Source organism: Sus scrofa, chromosome 11, assembly GCF_054392235.1.
Source record: "Sus scrofa isolate SSC_HxYL_T2T_F1_AM1 chromosome 11, Sscrofa_HxYL_maternal_Yorkshire_Landrace_v2.0, whole genome shotgun sequence".
Classification (NCBI taxonomy): domain Eukaryota; kingdom Metazoa; phylum Chordata; class Mammalia; order Artiodactyla; family Suidae; genus Sus; species Sus scrofa.
Genome location: NC_139393.1, coordinates 85087434 through 85109834, shown reverse-complemented (window position 1 = coordinate 85109834; position 22401 = coordinate 85087434). Strand labels below are relative to the sequence as shown.

Sequence of the window (22401 nt, the reverse complement as noted above, 5' to 3'; positions counted from 1 at the left end):
GTGCACCCAGGTGAAGGAGCCGTTCCTTCGCTTCTGCAGAGTTTGTGCGTGCACCCGCGGAGAGCACAGCGCTGGGCTTCTCCAGACAAGTGCTAAGATAGCTTTCGGATATTCCCCAAAGACCGAACACTGGCCAATCGCCAGCCCTCTCCTGAGGGCGTCTGGGTACCATGTACTAGTGATGCTGAGTACTTCTCGTACAACTACTTAAAATTTTTAGAAGCTTCTACCGGCAAGTGACTGAAACGGTTTACCCAGCGCAGGAGCGGCAGCCAGTCTCCCCGCCGGGCACACAGGAGCCTCGCCAGCACCGCTGCAGGACAGGAGGAGGCCCGCTGCCTTGCGCGGGGCGTCCGGATTCTCACAGTGGGTGAAATGCCCCTTGTCTGCTCCGATAGGAGGCAAGTCATGAAATTCCGAGGCTCCAACTTGCTTCCTTACACGTTGGCTTTAAGATACCATTTCTTAAGGTTTTCCGAGGTTTGGCACCCCACAAACACCCACCTTCACATCCCCTCGTAGGCTGTGCCAGCGGGCGGGGGTCCTGCTCTTTCTGCCTCTCGTGTTTTCCACACAAACAGAACGCGGAAGCCACGCTCCCTCTGGGACCCCGCCCTGCATAACGAAGAAGGCCGTTTTCCTGCAGAGATGATGTGTGGCCATGTGTTTCCACTTTCATCTTTTCTAACCCTGATGATGATTATTTATATATATTCCTGCCTCGAAGCTTCCATTCCAGCTGCTGAACTACAGCAGGTGCCAAATCATAACAACAGCCCTTTGGGAAAAAGCGGCCACATGCACAGCCGTTCCGAGCAGACCCATGGGTGCCCCGCGTCATGCATGACAACGTGCTCGCAAGCTGATTTATACCCAGAGGGTTATTAACTGTCTTTCCAGGAAGCAGAGGTTCTGGCTCTGCACCTGAAAAGCTCTTGTTGTGTCACGTTCCTGGGGCATCTTCAGCAGTTTCACCTCTGGGGCCGGGGGACGGGATGACGTGGTGGCTGGCGCCAGGAAACGGCTGCCAGAGCTCTTGCTGTGCCCGAGGGGCCTCTTGGTGGGCACGGCGGGTTTAGGGAATGAGCAACATGGAAGCAAACACGCATTCTCAACTGAGAGGCGGGCGGTTTCACTGGCTGCCTGCGGACTGCGTCAGGCCCACTGAACCGCGTGGTACAGCAGCTCAGGGCATGGTTTCCTCTAGGGAAGGCCTGGCAGCGCACGTGGACCCTTGCGACGGGCATGGCCCCCGGTTTTCCATTCCCCGCCACTCGCACCCTGCAGCCTCCCCCCGCGGAAGGCAGTCAATGACACGCACCCCAAACTGCAATCACTCATTAAAACTTGCCCTGCAGGAGCGCGGGACCAAGGTCACGTACGAAAGCGCCATCGGCCGAGAAACGCCACTTTCCCGGTGCTACCTCCTCATTCTCATCCCTGCCGCTGGCGAGTGGCGTGCTTCCTGGGCCCGGGCCCTGAAGGAGCACAGTCTTAGTGACACTGGTCGGTGGAGCTGCCAGAGCCTGACGGGGGCACCGGAGGGGACCAAGTGCTGGGGCCTTGCCCTCACTCTTCCCGTGGGCCTGGTCACGTGTGAGATTCAAACCAGTGCCCAAATAAATGCCAACCCAAGTCTCTGCAGCCACGGTCCAGTGTTCAGGCCCGCTCTGCTCATCTCCAAGCACCCACCCGTCTGTGGGACCTTGGCTCGGTCCTTCCCTGGAGGACTGTCACCCCCCGCAGTGGCTCTGAGGCCGCCGGCCCGTCTTTTACAGCACGTCACTCTTTCTCTCCTTGAAGTTACCCATCGTCGGGGACCCCGCGTGACTCAGTGTCTCAGAAACAGAAACGTCCTCGGCGCCGTCTGTCCTTCGCCCGCTCCTGGTCCCCCGTGAATCCGGAAGGACTGGGACACACGTTTTCACGAAGGAGGAAAACACGGCAAGAGTGAGAGTGGGGGATGGGAGAGAGATCGTGCAGCGGCGGGTGCACGACAGACGGGGCTGCGGGGCTTTGGGGGAAACCGTCGGCGAGCGGCTTCTCCTCCTAACCCTGTGCCATTGTCCCCAGCGCCAGCAGAGTTTAATCACCTCTGGTGCTTTCGCCCAGAAAGCTACTTACAGGCCTCCGTCTCTGCCGCTGGTCTTTGAGTAATTAGCACGTTAAAGCTCTGCTCCTAAACCATAAATCAAAGGCCCCGCCCACCCTCTTCATCACTGCTCTCCCTTTTCTCTGCCCCCCGCACCTTCCCCACGCTGACGCTCCTCTCGGAATTCAGACAAGCCTGGAGGCAAAGCCGCCCAGACTGCCTAGGCTCCCAGGGGGGCGGTGATGGGAGGGTGCCCAGCTTGGGCTCCTCGGCCCCAGGCTGGCTTCACCGGGGACGTGATGAGTCTGTCTGCGCTTCTCAACTTGCAGAGCCTCGGCATCCACAGAGGGCTCCCGGAGTTAGCAAACAAAACCACAGGCTGCCCGCACACTCTGGATGTGCTGAGCGTCGAACAAGCATTGGTTGTTTACCTGAAGCTCACAGTCCAGCAGGTCCTGTCATTTGCCTGGCAGCCCCGCGGCCCTCATGTGTGCTGTGAACGTTGGCGTGTTCTCTGTCTCAGCCAGAGGAGCCCCCAGCATCCCCCCGCAACGTGCCCCCGCCCGCAGCACCCCCAGCATCCCCGCCTCAGCAGTGTCCTCCACCTGTAGTGACAGCCACTGAAGCAGCCTTGCTGGGCGAGAGCTGCTCTCCAAGAGGTCAGTGCCATCGCAGGGGCCCCTTCTCCAGTCTCCCTGGGTCCAGGAGTGTCATCAGCACATTCACCATCGACGCCACCGATCTTGCGCCCGTGCCCCGCAGCCGAGGCGCCTCTGGGGACGGCGTTCCTGTCCGTGGGGGAAAGAAGGGACGCGGGCTCCGTTTGAGGAGCACCTTCCAGGCGTCAAGCGCTGAGGTCGCACGTGGGTAAAACGACCGTCCCTGGGCTCGGGGCCCCTCGTCACGTGGCAGCACCCACCCTCCCCTCTCTCCTGGCCTCCCAGGGGAGCGGGCTCCGCCGTCTCTGGAGCTCTCCTTCGAACCTCGAGGTCGGGCTGCCCGACCCAAGCAGGCAGGCGTTCCAGCTGCCCTAACTCATGCGCACCTGGATGCTGATGTTACTTCCAAAATTTGGAACCTCGCCGCCTTTGCTCAATTTGTACTTTGTAGTGTCCTCAGAGCGGACATGCGGCCACGTGCTCTCCCTTGCGCGGAGGCTAAACTGAGCCACCAGCTTTGCGACGTGTGAAGTCAGAGGAGACAGAGCACCAGGGGGGCCCGGGGCCAGGCTGGACCCCAGGACACTGGCAGCAGGACGGGGCCAGGGGCCCAGGACTCCCCTTGGATACAAAACATTGGGGTGCCCCGAAAACCCCATCATGGAGACAGAGAGCCCTTTAGTGCCATGTTTAAATAAATCAAAGTGAATGTAAGAATCCTGAGAAATAAAACATTACAATTCAAATAAAAACAAGGTGGGCTTTACCGAGTCATCCTTTGCCGAGAGTGCCCATCTGCCTGGGCACAGCACCGACGGCAAACCTCTGTGGCAGTCCCCCGACAGGTTGTGGTTTGGTGAAAATGGCACAGAGGAGAGAGCTGGCCGCCTCGGGGGCAAGCTCTCCCAGGGTCCTTACTGGACGTGTCTTTGTGGCGAAAGCCCGTCTGGTCCACTCTGCATCCAGAAGCCTGGTTTTATCCATCAGACTCAGGCCGCCCCATCTCGCAGTGACGGCATGGGGCCCTGAGCCATTTCAGCCGTTTGTCACGAGTGTGTGGGGTTCATTTTCAGTAACGCACATATTCCTACCCATTCTCCCCACATCTAAGGGGCATTTAGCGGCCACTTCACTGCTCAGAATTTGCTGGAAATGGGGGGGTCTGCATGGTGGCCTTACATGACCCCCCGCCACCAGCCCTGTCTGCTCCTCACCCCAAGGAGCCCCTGCACCCAGGCTTTTGTTCTGGGTCTGACTCCCAGGCTGGGAGAGAAGCTTCTTTCCCAGGAGAGCCGAGTCTAGTCCCACTCTCTTGACTGGCTGGAGGGTGCTCCCTCCCGAAAGATGCCCAGGCTTCTGGATGCCTTTCCTGACCGTCCCTGAAAGCTTTGGGAAGCTATCGCCTCATTCGCTACACTGGAACAGGAGAGACCAAACACACACAGCCTGCGGCCAACCGCACACCGCGACAGAGCCCTGGGCCGGGGGCCTGCCCGGGAGCCAGCCTCCTCCCTGGAGGTCGGGGGCAGGAAGGCCACCACTGCCTGGAACAGCGCAGAAAGCCGCCACAACCCTGAAAAGACCGCCCCGACGGCCGGGGCTTACTCAGCAACCGACAGCGTCCCCACGTGTGTCCCTGATTCCAACTCAGGACCAGCCAGAGAAAATCAGACACGCTCCTCTAGCCCATCGCCCGGGACGCCCGCTCCCATTAAGTGTCCTGGTCACGCAGCCAGTGTGTCCGTCAGGGCGCCCTGGCACCTGGCCCTTTGCACCGTGAGCTCTCCAACTCTGCTCCCCCCAGTCTCTGCCAAACACAAGGGACGGCGGCCGACTCCCTGCTCCGGGGAGCTCTCAACAGACTCGCTTGCTTTCATCTGGGTGGTCTCTGGTTTTGCTCCTCGTCGGCCCGGCCACTCCTGCACCTGCTGCCTGGGGAGGGCGGGCCGGGGCTGGGGTCACACCTCCCGTAACTCCAGGTGCGCAGCTGCTGAGAGACCTGGTTGTCATCCCCAGGCCAGCCCCGTCTCAGTCACCTTCCTGGACAGAACCGGCTTCAGGCACTCCTTCAGCGCACAGAAGAGAGCGCTACCAGGTGATAACCATTCCACGGAACCTGAGCGCTCCAGCAATGTCTCAAGATAGACGCACCTTCTCCCAACTTTTTAGGGATCTGGTGGCTCAAGAACAACAGCCCAGAGCCTGTGATCTTGACCAGCGTGACTGCTCACGCTGCATGACCAGTGGATTCTGGATGGGACACAGCAGAGGCTCACAGCCATGTGGATACAATTTTGACACTTCAGACTTCCTGGGAAAACAGCAGTTATACATGCAAATTCAAATCTGCCACATCTGGGTGTCTTTTATACCGGAAGAATTCCTTAGGGTCGAGGCTGCCCGTCGACTCTGATGGCTGTCGTACTGGACACACGCAGCAATGAAGCCATGGAATAATCCACGGCCATCAGAAGAATCTCTATTTCTGAGTTGGCGAAAGCTCAGGGATCACTGAGTCCAACCCACTCGCTTTGGATAAGAAAGCTGATGCCCTAAGGAAGCCATGCTACTGGGTGGCAGGTCTGAGATCAGAACCCCCAGCCAGTGGGCGTGGGGGAGGTCCCTCTGGGATGGCGAATTCCGCGTGTCCATGCGAGGGGACCAGGGCGGCACAGGTGGGTGTGTCTGAGTGCCTCTCTGGGAGGGCTGGCACGTGAAGTGGGCTCAGTGAAGCAGAGGCCCTTCCCCAGGGGCACCGTCCCGTCCCCAGGGCTTGAGTAGGACGGAGGGCAGCAGAGAGTTCACCCCGCTCCGCTTCTCCTGGAGCTGAGGCCGCGGTCTCCTGGCCTGGGACCGGGAGTGGCAGCGCCAGCTCTCTGGGGCCCCGGCCTGCAGATCAGGGGCCTCTCAGCCTCCATAATCACGAGAGCCAGTTCCTCGGGATAAAGCTCTTGAGATCTGCCTGCCTCCCCCGCCCAGTGATCTGTGACATGTGACGTATGTTTGCATCCATCTCTCTATCACCTGTGTATCCAGCTATCATCTATTGATCATCTGTGTACCTGTCACCTATCACCTATCATCCACCATCTGTCTATCATCTATCATAGGTCTGTGCTCTGTGTGCGCAACAGAAAACTGTCTCACCTGCCGGCACTGAGCCCTCCATTCTCATCGAGCTCTGCTGACAACTGCAGCGCCTCGTCGCGTTCCGCCTTGTGGGACACGAGCAGTTGCAGCGCTCCCCGGGCCGAGGCACCTCCGGGCACGTCCACGCGCAGACACGGCCGGGCGTTTTGTATCAACTGTGCCTGGCAGGCCTCCTTCCTCGAGCCTGTCCTTTTTAACCTAAAAACATGCTTTGGCATATGGACTCTGACTTGCCTTTTTCAGTTGTTTTCCCCAATTCAAATATGCACCTGTAACACCTGAAAGGGTGCTTCGACTGCAGGACCTTGTAACATCCAACGGATGCGTGGATTCCTCTGCTCGTGTTCCCGCCCGCAAGCGCTCACGAGCGGTGAACCCTCCCAGCAGTGACTGTGGGAACGGGCTCAGCATCGCCAGAGCGCACTCCGCCCCTCACAGCTCCCGGCCTCAGGGCAGCGCGGTTCCTCATTGGCACAGCTCGCGCCGCGTGTAGGTGCCGTGAGCATCACAGGAGATGCCGAATGTCGGGGGTTGAGCCCCAGGTACGAGCCTGTGTGTGTGCTCACGAAGGCTGCCTGTCGCTGGAAAATGGGCGAAGCTCTTACCCTGGCAGCACGCCTGCCGGGTCCCGCCTGGGAGCCTCGCTCACGCCCGGCCTCCACGCCGCCCATGTCCCAGTCCTGGAAGGGCAGCCACGTCACCTGGCCGTCAACGTACTGCCGAGAATTCTCAGTCCCTTGGTGCAGAGCCCCTGAAGCGCAGATGTGTCCTGCGACGGAGACCCCCCGCTGCTCCCTTACGCTGCCACCCGCCGGGCTGGCGTGGACCCCACAGGGCCTTGCTTTTAGCAGTGTCACAGAGCGTCCCGTCTGGCTCAGCTCCCCGTTGGTCACTCTGGGACGCTCTCAGAAAACCCAGTCGCCCTGGCAGCCATGCGCAGCGGTCAAAGAACCACCAGAATGGTCACAACGGTGAAGGCACGTCCACCCAGCGAGGCTCCCGGGCGGGGCGCCGGGAACCTGGGAGATGGCTGGAAAGTGACCTGCCCCCGGCGGGGCCAGTGGGCAGCGTCTGGGCGCCTGCGGAGTCGGGTGGTGGCAGGGGCGCCCCAGCCCTCCTCAGGCTTGGCCTTCAGTGCATCCACCTGGGGGGTCCCCGTGCAAGGCCAAGTCCTGTCTGGGCCCCTGAGCTCCCCAGGGAGCTGGTCTGGAACAATCTACAGTGTTTGCCCTTCTCCTCCTCCTCAGAAGGACCTGAACCCCAGCCCCAGGGTCTCCCAAACACTCTGAGACCACAGCCCTTGGGGGCTGTGTCCACACAGCTGCTGAGCCCTCGCTTTCCCAGCCACGAAGCAGCGAGTGCTTCAGGATGAGAGACACGCCAGACTTCTGATACTTCGCTCCCTCTGGCTCTGCTTCCTCTGACCACAAGTGCCTCGCTGACCCTGAGCCCCGCGGGGAGTCTCTCTAAACACGTGGACCCTCCAGAAGGTCCCTTGTCCCCAGCCCTAGACTGCTCAAGCCTGAGAAGATGTCCCACTCCCTGGCCCACGGCGCTCACCGGGAGGGAAGGCCCTGCAGCTGAACCATGCAGAACAGGGAGCTCACTCCTGCCAGGCTCCCCGCACCCAGGCCCTGGCCCCCTCGTCCAGGCTGCCTGGCATCTCGTGATGTCACCAAGCATATCTTAGACAATCTTATTATGGTTTCCTGGGTGCTCCTGGGGGAGGGGCGGTCTGCTTCACACCGACACGTCACCAGAGGAAGCAGCTGTCCTGAAAACCAAACCTGTCCCTGGCCAGGGAACAGCAAACTTCATTTTCGTAAAGAGGGAAAAGACACAGGCTCACACAGTGTGAGCAGCAATGATCTGGGCAAAATGACACGAAAAATCTCGGCGTCGGAGGCGCAGACATCGAATGTCATTGGAACGTGTGCTCCCTGTGAAACAGAAGGACGCCGGGAAGTCCGTGAACTTGAGCTCAAAGATGCGACGCTAAGACAGCCAGCGAGATTAACCAGGAGCCGGAGCACTTATGGGAAGAAGGCCCTGGAAGGAACCTTATCACGGCAGAGCTTCAAACAGCGCTGGGCTAGAAACAGCCGCGGCGAAGCTGCCGCAAACGGCATCAGTGAGGCGGAGGCTGAAAGTAAAGAAAAGGGATGAAGAAATGAAAAGGACAGAAAGGGACCAGGTTCCCAACACACACCGCAGGTTGAACGCGAACGGCTGGCACTTCCGAGGAAGAGGAAAGAGTCAGTAAGAGGTTATGACTCAAAGCTACAACGTAAGAGATTGAAGGAATGTAATTGGAGACCTGAATCTGTCGTTTTAAATGATATGATCCTACTCCCAGGAAAACCAGAAAGGGGAGACTTACAACTACGCTTAATTCCCAAGCGTAAAAATTACTATATTCAGTCAAGCAGATGCTTGGAAACTATTCAAAGGAAGAAACGTCAGGCTGGTTTCCACATGGATGCAAGAAAGGGATGGCCAGAGAATGCGGATATTGAAGAGCTGAGAATCAAGAACTCTTTTCTAGCTGAGTCACTGCTGATTTGTGAAGAATTCAGGCAGGACACCGCCACATGGTCACCCTCCAACTATGCAGGTATGCAGATCAGAGAAGCAAGTGCCAAGTCAAGAGTGCGACTGCCCCCAAGGCAAGCAGTGGCGGTAAGTTCTGAGTCCGTTTACACTCGGGACTAAACGCCAGCAATTGCTGTCACCGCAGATCTCCCGAGACGGCTTCGTAAATGAAGGGCGGTGCTGCTCTTGATTTCAGCGGCAGGTGTGAGAAAACAAAGCGTTTCTCGGCGCAAAGACGCTTTTAGGAAACAAGGAGCAGAAATAGATTTCCTCGGATCACAACCGACTACCTGACGCCAACAGCCCACGGCGTGGGCCCTGCAGAGAGAGTCCACGTTTCCCAGTGAACTCGAAGGGGAGACAGGACGCCTTTGCCCTTCGGTGTGGCTCCTGCAGGATGCGGGGTGCTCTTCTTTGCAGGCTCTAGGACTGTTTACTTAGAAACCTAGAAGAATCCACCAAAACATGTTAGAATGAAGACAAACACCCCGACTGCAAAGAGGGTCAAATATGCACATTTCATTTCTAGAAAAGGATGGAAACAGCTTTTTTATCGTGGTAAGAAACATAACATATAATTTGCTATCTTAACCAGTTTTAAGTGTACAGTTCCGTATGCAAATAGCTTTTATGTATGAAACGAAGCTGAACTTCACTAGAAGAGAAAAACAAGTTGAAATGACACAGAAGCCACTTCCACTCCGGAGGCAGGCACGGGTCAGGAAGTGCGGGAACGGCGCTGACACGAGCTGGGGCAGAGCGGTGGGACTGTCACCCCCTCAGCGTTACCAAGGCACCCCGGCAGCAAATAGGGACGTGACAAACACGTCCGCCCTGTGACCCGGAAAGTCCCTCGACAGGGATTTACTCGGAGATGCTCATAAGGGTGAAAATGGTATTATTTTTCACAAAAGCGGTTTGAAACGGCAAAAGGTTGGGAAACAACAAAACGCATCGGAAGAGACTGACTAAACACAAAGGTGAGAATTTGCTGGAAGGTGAGACGCGGAAAGCTGGGAAGGGTGTCTGACCCTAGCAGCAAGGAAAAGCCACACATCTGCAAATGTGACTTCTATGAACCCATCGGGGTGCTGAGGTTGTGGGTCAACTAACTGGCCTGAAATTTAAGGAAAGACAGGTGCATGCGACGTGAGCTCAACTCAACGCAGCCAGAAGACAGAGCCCGAGGGGAAAATGGGGGAGAAGGATTGATTCAGCTGACCTTCGGCAAGCTGCCCCAGGCGGAGTGTGGGCGAGCACAAGGGTGTGAGACCCACAGGAGTCGGGGACACGGGGGCGGCCCACCCATGGCATCTCCTCCGTGTGCCCTCCCTGGGTTCTGAGGGGAGGGAGGGAGCCCCACAGAACCCCTCTTGGGGCAGGGCTGGGGAGGGGCAGAGAACCTCCCCTGGCTCCCTCCCAACAGAGACTAAGAGCTCAATGCTTGCGCTCCCCTTCATTCCCACTGGGCGCTGGAAAACCACAGGGCTGGGAGAGGGAGAGGAAGACCCTCGCCGGGGTTGGGGGGGGGACAGGGGGACGGCAGGAGGCCCTCCCGGGTCTGAGCTGCTGGTGATTTCTTATTTCCCAGGGAAGAAGGGTTACTGAGAAAGCTCCCGCCCAAGACTGAAGGCCACTGAGGGCCACCACCGGCCAGCAGGTGCCTGCAGCAAGCATGGCAGTCTGGGTGGGGGAGGGGTGGGGTGCAAGAGGCACGAGTGGAACCCAGGGGCCTAAAACTGAGATGAGAGCAGATGTTAAGAAACATTTGCTGGCGACGTGGCCCCTGCCTGTTCCAGGAAAGCGAGAGGAATTTGAAGCTGGTGGTGCGCTGCGGTAACCACGGCAACCGCAAATTCCAAACTCACTTCTTGACTAGACTGACCCAACCCTCACGGTAACGGCTGAACAAAAGAAGGGATGGGTCCCTTTCCAGGCGTAATTAGTATGAACTCAGTCCTGTTCCACTATATTGTCTCATTTTCAGCCAAAACATTAAGACGAAACAAAGAAAGGGAGGAAGGAAGGGAGGAAGAAAAGAGAGCGCGAAAGCAGAGAGAAAGACAGGACGCTCATTTCCAGGAAAGAAATCAACGGAACCGGGTGGCAGATGCCCACGCGTCAGGCCTATCAGACTCGGCGCATTTACGTAACCGGGATTCATAATAATTTAAAGACCAGTAGAAAAGGTAAACAACATGCATGCACAGATGGGGAATTTCAGCCGAGAGATGAGCATCGTAAGAGAACCAAATGGAAAAAATACGGTACCAGAGTTGAACAGGACGTTGAAATTATTATTACTAATTTTTTTTATGGCCACACCTGTGGCACATGGACGTTCCTGGGCCAGGGGTCGAATTGGAGCTGCAGCTGCAGCCTACACCACAGTCACAGCAGCACAGGATCCCAGCTGCATCTGCAGCCTATACCAGAGCTTGTGGCAATGCTGTACCCTTAGTACACTGAGCAAGGCCAGGGATTGAACCCACATCCTCACACAGATAACACTGGGTCCTTAACCTGCTGAGCCACAGTGAGAACTCCCAGATGTGGAAATTATGAAACTCAGAAAATAAGTTACAGGCAGTCAACAAATTTTGACAGCTTGATTTCTATCTTTGCGACTTTACTGTGCTGTGAAAACCATACACATTCAGTAGAAACTGTACTTCAACTTTTGAATTTTGATCTTTTCCTGGCCTATTGATATGCCGTATGATGCTCTGGGGAAGCTGAGCCGCAGAAGGGGCCACAGGTCCCAGTCACCCAGGAGATCACAAGGGTAAACAACTGATGTGCTTACAGCCACTCTGCACCCAGATGACCACTCTGTACCAGACGACCACTCTGTACCCAGATGACCACTCTGCACCCAGATGACCATTCTGTACCCAGATGACCACTCTGTACCCAGACGACCACTCTGCACCCAGATGACCATTCTGTACCCAGACAACCACTCTGTACCCAGATGACCACTCTGATTTTGACTTTCAGCACAGTTGTCAGTAAGGTCCATGAGATAATCAACAGTTTACTATAAAGTAGACTTTGTATTAGATGATTTTGCCCAGCTATAAGAGTCCTAAGAACGTTTAAAGTAAGCATGATGTTCAGTAGGCTAGGTCCATTAAATGCATTTTCAACTTATGTGGGTTTATCGAGACCCTAACATGTAGTAGAGAAAGATCTGTACCTGTAATGTTTGAATAAATAAAATATATAAAAATATGAGTAAGAAGACAGGTGCCATGAAGACTGGACAGCAACCAAGTAGAACTTCTAAAAGAAAACAATAGCTGAAATAAAAAACTTAATTGACTTAACTTTAAAAGCAAAGTAGGCTAAGCTAAGAAAGAATTAGTGAACTGCAACACAGACCTGGAGAAATTATTCAGAATGCAGCACAGAGAAACAAAGAGATAGAACATTTTTAAGAAAAGTTAAAAGCCAAAGTGGCTGCCCTATCTAATCTGGAGTATCAGAAGGAAAACAAAGAGTAAGGCTGGGTCAGGGTGAATTTGAGGATGTAACAGCTGAGATTTTACAGAACTGATAGAAGACACCAACCTGCAGATAAAAGAATCCCATGAATCAAAGCATAAAAGGCAGACGAGAAAGCCACACCTAAATACAGCATAACAAAACAAGGGGGCAAAAAACTAAGAAATGTCTTAAAAGTACCCAGTGAGAGAGGACAGACCTTGTTAAAATGCATGACCGACAGCTAAACAACAGCAGACATCAGGAATCTGGGATTCTATCTTCTGGGTTCTGAGTGCAAATAACCAACCTCAAATACTATACCCAGCTAAACTATCTTTTGAGTGCAGCGAGAAAGGCACTTTTAGAAAAACATAAAGAGTTTGATGTCACTTGGAAGGAACTGGTCTGAAGTAAAAGATGGGACAGAGAACACAAAATATGGTAAATAAGTGGGGAAATGCAATTAAACACTGACGGCACAAAGCAATAGTACTTATGTCTCATGAGTTTAAAGATAAAATAACCAAGGTAGGATTCGAACCTATGACAGCAACAGCATCCAAGTCAGGGTGGAAAGGAGGAAGTCCTCCTGGTCTAAGTTCTAAAGGTGCTGGCAGCAGGTGAAGTTACCGACAAATTCAGACTGTAATACCTCAATTATCCTTGAGTTAATAACTATGCTAAGAAAAGACGAGAAATAGAATTTGTGGCTACCAGGTTAGTAGAAGGAGAAAAATAAAATCAGAAAAATACACAATAAATCTAAAACAACCCAAGGAAGAAAACACAAAGAGACATAAAGCAGGTGTGCCTTATTCCTGGAACACAACACAGAAGATTCGCATGGACCTAGCACCTCCAAACACACACCATCTCCTAGGCTCTCTGGGTCAGGAATCTGGATGTGGCTTGGTGGTTCTCTGCTTGGGGCCTCAGCAGGCTGACGCTGTGATCACATGTGAAGCTGGGGTCCTTGTCCAAGCCCCCTGCTTATTGGGAGAACTGAGGGCTCTGAGATTCCAGGACTGCAGCCCCACTGCCTTCTGCGTGTAGCCTGGGATACTCGTGGCTCCTGGGCCTGCCCTTAGCTCCCACCCCGGGGGCCTCACTTCTCAGGGCCAGCTGAGCATCTTGTGTGCTGTAACCTAACCCACTCACAGCGATACAGGCTGTGTTCATAACGGAAGGAAGCTCGGGGGACATTCCGAATAAGGCCTATGGCAAGGTGGAATAAATACAAAGTATAAAAGAAGAGGCCAAAGCCAAATTCAGATCTACTAGAAATTACAATGAAATGTCTTTCCATCCAAGTACAAGATGAGGAGAGAGGTTTATTCTCTTCAGTTTTTCTTTTTGCAAAATGTATTCTTAGCCGTGTAATCCAGTGACTAATCCATGGCCACATCTGTACTGTGTGATTTTACAGCCATTAGCAATTTCCATAGTGTCAGACAGTTGCCAGAAATTCCAAGAGAGTTGGGCGTCACAAGTTATGAAGTATTCCCCCTACTGCCTTTTTACCTGCTTGTGTCGATTACAAATGGATCATCACACATATGCTCATGCATGTTATTTAGCTTTTTTCCTTGGGAAAAATTCCTGAAGGGAGTTAGCGGATCTAAGGTCATTTTGGCGACTCTTAAAACACATGGCAAAACTCCCTCCTGAAAATCTCAGGCCCCAAGAACAACATATGAAGAAAGCACTGGTCTTACTGCAACCTGCAATGCACTGACAACGCTCATGTCCACCAGAAAATAATCGCCTTACACTTTAAAAGAGTATTTTATCTCCTGCGCAGGACTTCACAGAACTGGAAAAACAATACACAACCCTCAAGACATGGGAGGTTCTGCTCTCACCTTTTGCAAAATCTGCCACGTTCCAAGCTCCCAGACACACACCCTCCCTGCACCTGTGCCCTGACGTGGGGACACAGCAGGGGCTTCGAGGGCCTCACCTCCTGCCAGAGCTGGGCAGAGCCCCCCCGTGTGTGTGTGTGTGTGTGTGTGTGCCTATGTGTGTATGTAATGCATGTGTGTAACTCTGTGTACATGTGCGTCTGTGTGCGAGCATGTGTATGTGTGTGCACGTGTATGTGCGTCTGTGTATCTATGTGTGTCTGTGTGTGCACACGTGTATGAGTGCACACATGCATGTGTACGTGTGTGTATGCGTGCGTTTGTGTGTGTATCTTTGGGTGTGTGTGTGTGGCCTCAGTCTTCACACCCTTCCAGCCAGATGGCACCAGAGGCCCTGTGGTCACACCTTGGGGGCCGCCCCTCCCTCTGACCCCCACAGCATCCATCTTTTCGAGATAAAAGCCATCAGTTTTGTTGACTCTGCTACCCCCATCACCCAGGGGTCTGCTCTGCAACCCCCAAGGCAGAGGCTGCCACAGTCGCCGGCCCCCGAGACACGCTTCATCTCATCCTTGTCCCTTTCCAGACCCCAACCCAGACTAACTGGAGCTTCCCACTCCACACGGAGACGCTGTCCTAAACTGGGTGGATTCCATTTCCAACTGTTCCTGCGTCCCCGATTTCCCTAATTCTAAACATTCTTTTACCTGATTGTTTTTCAGCACCACCCCTGCCTTTTAAAATCACGACACAAAACACAGGATGGCTATTCTCCTCTGAGATTAGGAGGCATACGCGTCCGACCCCTCCGAGTCTAGGCCTCCTCACCTGAAAGACTGTGACTTCGGGGCACAGAAACGGTGGTGAAATCCACGAATGGCCGAGACGCACGGTCCCCGTCGGCCTTGGACGTACGGTCGCCTTTTCGGAAGGACCATCCCAACCCCGACACGCCCGTGTCCCACCGAAGCAGGGTGCGTGCGTCTTACCTGACCGACCGCTTGGCGGGCCTGTGTCGTCTGTGCGTCCTCTCGGTGGAGTGAGTCTCGGAAGTGGACACCGGCAGCGCCACTGCCGCCTCCGGTGAGGGCGATTTGTAATCCAAGTCCCCACCGGCCTCCGCGGACGCGCAGATCGCGGCTGAGCCCTTCAGGGTCGCGAGGCTGGCGAGGGAGCCGGCGAGATGCCGCCGTGAGGTCACCAGGCTGGTACCCACGTTTTCCCGTCCCCGCTGCACTTCAGAGCGTGGTCACACCTGACCCTGAGGACTTCGCCTCGGAACCGGGAGAAGAAACCACGGCTCTGGGAAGGGGACAGAGCCACGCCCCCGCTCCCGGAGCGACTCGGGGGACCTGGCGGCGTCTCGCCACTGTCTCTAGTTCCCACCTCTTCCTCGGACCGGATGGCCCCGAGACTCTCCCATCGGTCCACGTGTCTTGGTGGCATCTGTTCCTTGGAACAGCTGTCTATGCATCTTGTGCAAACGGGCTCTTGATCCGTGTCGTGCAGTTAGTTCAGCCTGGTACATTAAATCCCCTCCCAGTCACTCCGTGGCCCGTCACACCCAGAAAGGCCGAGTGGCCCGGGCAGGGCCTTGTCTTCCAAGGCGTGTGGGTCCGTCTGTCGCGGGCGGCATCCCCGGCTGAAAGTGCTCTGACCGAGGAGACCCAGGGTGGGCGCCCTGCCTCTGCCCAGAGCAGACCCCACCCCCGCCGCACCTGCCTCCCTCCCACAGCCTGTGGCCCTCACAGCCGTTGAGGGAGAGGCTCTCCTCGGTGTCTGTCCCCGAGTCCCCACGTCCCCTTGTCCGTTACAGGCTCTTCAGAAGACTGCAAGTCACAGTGGGGGAGAAGGACTTCACAGAAGGCGCCTCTGACCGTCTAGCAACTGAGCTGTTTGCAGACACAGCACTTGTGTCTGAAAGAAGAAACAGGCTCTGGCGAAGGTGATGTCAGACCCGGCATTTGGTCTGAAGGAGGCCGGGCTCAGCAAACTAAACACTCGGGCCTGGTCGGCTTACCTCCTCTCTCTCGTGTGCTCCTCCGCCTAAGCCGTGGCCACGGCGCCATCAACAGGCCCTGGCATCTCGGACACGTGCGGCTGCGGGTGCTGAGGTCTCCAGGGAGGGCAGGGGGGTGCCCTCTGCCAGGACGGGCTGTGCTTAAAAACTTGGACGGGCTGAGCCCTTTGGGGGCGTTTGGCCTTTTCAAGGCTGTGTCCGACCAGCCTGAGTCTCTGCAGTCCCCGAATGAGTAAAGGGCAAAGGACAAAGCATCATGATGGGTGATGACCCAGCCAGCAGCTGACCTTGCTCTTGGGGCTTCCGGGGTGCTGCCTGCTGGGCGGGTGCAGGGAAAGGCTTCCGGGCGAGCCGTGCAGTTCGGTGACCTTGCGTGGAAAGGGAGAGAGGCGGGATTTCTGAGAGTGTGGAGCCCACGCAGAGATACTCAGCCTCACCCAGAATGGGCTGGAAACGGTGCGCGCTGGGCTGAAGGCCTGGAAGCCATGGGGGGCTTCAGGCCAGAATCAGGAAGCTGGGGCGGAGGCGAGGTCCCGGGCTGGGCAGCGCCGGCATCGCGGGTGTGTCCACGGGGACCGGAGGGCGGTCCCGAGGAAACGCTCCAGACTCTTGAGGACGCAGACCTGACGGGGGCGCCTGGCCTCTCATGCAGCTTCGTGGGAGAGGCGGAGGGGCGGTGGGGTGGCAGGGCGACAGCGGGCAGAGTCCACCAGGCTGGGCCCTGGGATCAGGCCCTGGGCGGGGACCGGCCTGCAGAGTGAAGAGCAAAGATGCGTCAGTGTCAGGAAGCTCTGGGCTGGTTCTTTAAAGCAGGTTAAGCTGACAGTGGCTCCTGCCCCCGGCCTTCCTGCTCGATGCCAAATGTCGGCCGAAGGGCTGAGGAAGAGGTGACGGGTCGCTAAAGGGCCAGGGCCCTGGAGATAGAGACACTCCCCCCGGGGTACGGTCGGTCCTCTCAGGGCTGGTGTGCCCTCAAAGGACCCTACGCCCTCGTTCGCAGGAGCCGTCCTGTCGCTCTCGCTTGTCACCTCCCCGGCGAGAGGCAGACACCCCTCCTCTGAACAGCAGCTCCCCGACCCCCCGCAGGTTCCTGCCCCACAGGAGGCCTGGCTCTTGATGAGGCTCGGCCGCGAGCAAGAGGAGCCCTTGGCAAGAACAGATCACCCGGGCAGAGGGCCCACACCTTGATCAGGGGACCCCGGGACCTTTCGCCCCCGGAGCGAGGGAGGGTCCGGCCCCTCTGCCCGGCGCCAGAAAACCGCCGCCCCTGCCTGCCGGGCCGAGGTCAACACGCGGCCCGAGCCTGGGCTCCACCCGTCGCTGCTGATGGAACCTGGAGTGTGGACGCGGAGATGTGTCTGAAAGCACCTTTTCAGGTGGGGCCACCGTTGATGAACCTCGCCCGACGCCTCCGCCTTCCCCGACCCGCAAGTGGGTCAGACCTGGCGGCCTCACGCGTGTGGTCTGCGGAGTCTGAGTGCAGCGGGGGCCGGGCGGCTGCACGGGCCTCACTGCGGAGGACACGGGAGGCCGAGCCTCGCCCGGCTCTTGATAAACGTAGCCATCGCCTGTGCGGTTCTCGACACCCGCTGGTCCACAGCCGAGGGGGCGGGCTCCTCGCCGCGTCCGGACCTGACGAAGGCGCAGCCACGGGCTCCCGGCCACGCGGCGCCTCTCTCACCTCCCTGCCCCGGTTCCAGGGCCCGCCTCGTGTTGAGGACACAGACGACAGCCTCGTGCATTTAACGCTGTGAGGACGCGGGGCAGGGGCACGAAGACGCCCTCTGGCTTTAGTGGGGTTCAGAAGGGGGCCTCGTCTCACTGTCCTCGTGGCCTTTCGGGTTCAATGCACAATTGTGAAAAATGACGTTATTAACATAGAAGATACGTTTCAGCTGCCCTTCCAGGGTTTAGGTAGCGAGGGGCACACACGGCAGGAAAGTGTCTCTGGGGACCTGCTCAGTTCTGGGGGCAACGCAGACCCCGGAGGCCCCTGTGCTCAAGGGGAAACGGGCCCCCGTCCCGAGACGCCTGTGCGGAGGGAGCGGCCCTGTCCCCGCCACCGCGTGCGCTCAGCGCCGGGTCCTGGCCGAGCTGTCGGCTGTCCAGTTGCATCTGACGCAGGAATCGGCTTTAGTGACGGAAAAGGCGACGAGAGGACAGCAGGGGCAGAGGGTTTCTATCTTTAAGCAGCATTTAGATATTTTAAATCTCCCGTTAAACTGCAGTTAAGCAGCGAGGGCAGGCAGCATCTGAGGCCGTTTGAGTTCACCGTCAGCCACGCTGGCAAAGCATTTACAGAACAGAGTTAAATGTTTCACTTGATCACACGTCAGACTCTAAAAGTAAAATATGACCTTTACTCCCTCAAATGCTGTCTTGACACTAAAACACTGAGAACGAAAAGGACTGAGCGGCTGGCCCTTGTGCTCGGCAGAGCTGTGGACGCAGACGTTGGGGGGTCTGAGTCCAGCTCCACGCCCAAGGCCGCCCAGCCGGTCAGTGCAGGGGAGAGCCCACCCCAGGGAGGTCGGGGTCATGTGCTCTTTGGAACCCAGCACAGGTGAGAGGTGGAATGTTCCCGACAGAGTGGCAATGACAAGGACACGTCCCCTGGGCAGATGGTCCACAGACCCAGTTCCACCATCGAGTTGCCATCAAGGAGCCCATGCACCCCAGTCAGCAGGGTTGCTCGAGGCCAGGCTTGGGAGTGACTATCACGCAAAGGTGAGCTCTCAGCCCCTCGCAGGACACACGGGGTACACCCAGATGTGGGCTGGGCTGCCAGGACAGAGTGCCGCTGGGCAGGGGGGCAGAGGCTCGGATGGGGCGCACAAGCAGCAGGTGTGAGCACGGGGCTTCCCAGGACGCCGGAAATACGGAGACCCTGTTTCAGGAGGTAGAGACCGTCCCAGAGCCAAAACCCGAGGCCACGTGCCCTTCCCCGCTCCCTCACACAGGCTGCGGCTCTCCCTGCCCCGGGGCAGCTGGCCCTCCTCGCCCGGGATAGACGGCCAGGAGGCTGCTGCCTCACCCACTCAGAAGCAGGCACCTGGGCCATCAGCAGCCCCCCTGCATCTGCCTTGATGTGTTGCGTTTGTTTGAGGCTTGCATCTGCTTCCAGACAACGAGCAGCAATTTTAAGCCTGCTTAGCACACCTTTACCCAGATACTTCTTTTGTGACCATTTCACTGGCATCTGGGGTTCAGTGCAAAGAGGTTGTGGGGAATGAAGTAAGAGCAGAATGCATCGCCCGTAGCCTCCCTGAGTGATGCCAAGGCCGGTGCCCGTCGGCAGGGCCGCGCTGCTTCCTGCAACTCTTCCTCCCAGGATGCGAGCCGGGCAGCTGCCTGAGTTCCCTGGCCTGGGGCTCCTGGGGCCAGAAGGCAGCGCCTGGGGGAGAACCCAGGAGGTCTTGGGAGTGAAGGAAAACCCTCAGCCCATGGTTTGGGCCCCACGGAGACGGGGGCCCTTCTCGCCAGGGCTCATGACCCTGCTGGCAGCAGGTGAACGCCTGGAGGGGACCCGCCAGGAGCTGGCCAGCCGGAGCTGAAAGGATTCTTCATTTCTCACACACTTGTCTTCGAACACACCGCCCACACCCAAGGATGGACGACCCGGGCTATCTCCATGTCTTGGCTGTTGTGCATAACACTGCCGCAGCGAGCACAGGAGGCAGGCACGGCTTCCCTATTCTGTTTTCATTCCTTTCCAAAAAGCACCAGGGAGGGAATATTATGCAGCCACGAGAAAGAAGGAAATGCTGCCTTTGCAACAGCCTGGCTGGACCCCGAGGGTGCTGTGTTGACTGAGAAGAGGCACAGACCGGCTCCGTATGACCGCACGACGTGTGGAATTAAAAAACGCTGGATTCATAAAACCGTCACAGAATGGTGGCACCAGGGGCTGGGGGGGGTTGGGGGTTCCGTCAGTGAGGCTGGGCCGTGACTGCCGCCGTCGCCGATGGACGAGTTCCTAAACGTTCTCGCCGCTAATCCGGTGACCCGACAGAGTTGCCGGTGGACACTGGGCATGTCGGACTGTGGTACAGACAGGTATTAAATCAAAACAGTTCACACCCTGAACTCAGGCGGCAGGTCAGCCGTGCTCAGTAACGCGCACAGACGCACAGACGCACACGCTTCCAGGTCGACGTGTGGTTCGGATCCGCGTGTCTCCTAAAAGCAGGGAATGCGTGGAAAACCTTGTCGCTGAAGGAGACCCTCCATCTCCAGCTCTCCACTCTTGGTGCCGTCCCAGAGCAACGGCCCACAGCCTGGAACAGTGCGGCCTGAGACGCCCACGGGGTCTGGACTCCCCAGAATGACGCGAGTCTCGGGGGGCAGGGGTCGCACCCCTGCTCAGATGGACTCTACGTGGACGCGGTCCCCTCTTGGGCTGGGTCTGCTCTGTGTGTCTGTCCTTGTCCCGGACACTGCTCGAGGAACCCTTTTCGTTCCAGAGCACGGCTTGGGGTCTTGGGGCCTCTGAAAGTCCGAGTGCCGAAAACATATTCGTGTAAAATCTGGCTGCTCTCTCTCGACGCATCAAAAAAGACACACTGACAATCACAACATGACGTCCCCGTGCTGGATGTGGCGTGGGCTCCTTAAAGCCTGGCTGCCCGGGGGCAGGGCCTGTGGTCGAGCAGGACTCTGCGGCCAGGTGACCGTCGGAGACGTGGGTCTTTGCGGTGCTTTAGCAGAACCCTGCGCCACGACAGAAACACGCCTCGGCCCGGCCGCGCATGGCCACTGTCCCGGGAGGCGACCGCATGAAGGAAAAGCCATGTTTTAACTCGATTGGGTTTTGAGTCAATTCAATCCCAACGTAAATTTTAAAAGCCAGTGTGCCTGGGGGCCCCACACCGGATGGCACGCTGGGGTCTTCTCTGTGTGTTCACGGCCACACACAGCAGCCGCCACACGCACGGCTTCCCTAGACGTGAACAAAGAGTGGCGCGGTCGTGGCGGGGATGCTCAGGAGAGTGTCCCACTGTCATGAAATTTAACTCTGATGCGGTACCTTTTTCCCTTCCCACTGACATAGCATGAAAACTGTCCCTAGAAAATTGGGATGAGAGGAACAAAACCCCCCACCATCAACTCGTTACTTTTGCGGATGTCCTTAGGGAGAGCTTTTAATTTAGCTGTCCTTTAGTGTCGACGTCGTTTCTTTTGAAAGCCTATCCGACGGGACCATTACACATGCATGTTTATTCCAGGAGCCACAGACCAATATAAAGGCAATCAGCAATAGTTCTCTCCTTTAAAAATGAAAGAACAGTCAGGTTTCTGAAAAAATATTTTAGAGATAACTATTTAAAAATCAGAGTTCCCACTGTAGCACAGTGGGTTGAGAGTCCACCTGCAGCGGCGCGGGTTGCTGCAGAGGTGCGAGTTTGGTCCCCAGCCTGGCACAATGGGTTAAAGGATCTGGTGTTGCTGCAACCGAGGCTCGGATTCAGTCCCTGGCCAGGGAACTTCCATGTGCCATGGGTGTGCTATAAAAAAATAAAAGTTATCTGTAATTTTGCGTATGTGATTAAAACAACCAGTTGTCGTAAGTTGTATTTATTTTAAAAAATCAGTGTATTTGCTCACCACGTAATCCACAGCCCTTGGCATGGAAAGACTTCAGTAAATCTTTGCTGGGCTCCTACAGCAGGATTTGCACGCTGGTGTTGGCGCCCGCATCTACCGTGGTTGTCAGGGTACCAGTTTCTGCCCCTGTAAAGTGAGACGATCACAGGACTTCCTCCTGACGAATGAAGAGCCAGGAAGCAAACTGATGCTGAAGTTGCCGAAGTGCCCCCGTCCGGACCCGGAATCTGCAGGATCCAGGCTGTGTCCTGCTCATCTCCGTGTTTTCCTACAGTGTGTTTGTAAAAGACTAAACGAGCCCCAAATCAACGGGTCCAGAGCGGGCAGACGAGGAGAGAGGGGTGCACGGCCACCACAGGGAGGCTCCGCTCGGCTGGGTCTCCGGGACAAGCGCTCAGGGCCGGGTTTCTCGAGGGCTGCACGGCGGGCGCTCTGCACAGCCGTCCTCGTGGTGTGGGCGCCGGCGGCTCCATGGTCCCGAGGTCCCCTCTCGTCTCCAGATCTTGACCGGGCCCCTGGCGGGGGACGTCTGGGTTGTACCATTTGTCATGGTCTAGTCCCGAAGCGCCATAGGTTTAGAGACTCTAAACCAACCCTGTTTTTGTTTTGAAAACGTTGCAAAACTCAGGGCTTTCAGGAGCTCTATGCTGTTTGAGTGGCAACGCCTAGGCTGGCAGGCGCCCCACTAGAGTCCTCTCTGGCAAGGAGGTGGGGGGGCGACCGTCTCGTCTTCTTTGGGATCTTACACGTATTTCACATGCAGACACGACACCACCTCCACAAAGCCTTTGGATACGAAATTAAGACTGCGTAAAACACGCAATCAGTTTATCAAATTATATTAAAAATAACTTTCTTCTTATCTAAACCCTTTCAGTATAATCTGATCAGTCCTAGTTCTGGAGGTCATAAGAACATCACAGTGAGGTGCTA

General features: G+C 56.5%; 1 long non-coding RNA gene across 3 annotated transcripts in view; it reads right to left on the bottom strand.

Annotated features, from left to right (window-relative positions):
- Positions 1 to 22401, bottom strand: part of LOC110255867 (uncharacterized) — a 477486-nt gene that overhangs the window by 183479 nt on the left and 271606 nt on the right. For all 3 annotated transcript variants that reach the window (XR_014819982.1, XR_014819983.1, XR_014819984.1), the window contains exon 3: positions 14834 to 16614. This is a non-coding gene — a long non-coding RNA (uncharacterized LOC110255867). The remainder of the gene's footprint in view (positions 1 to 14833; positions 16615 to 22401) is intronic.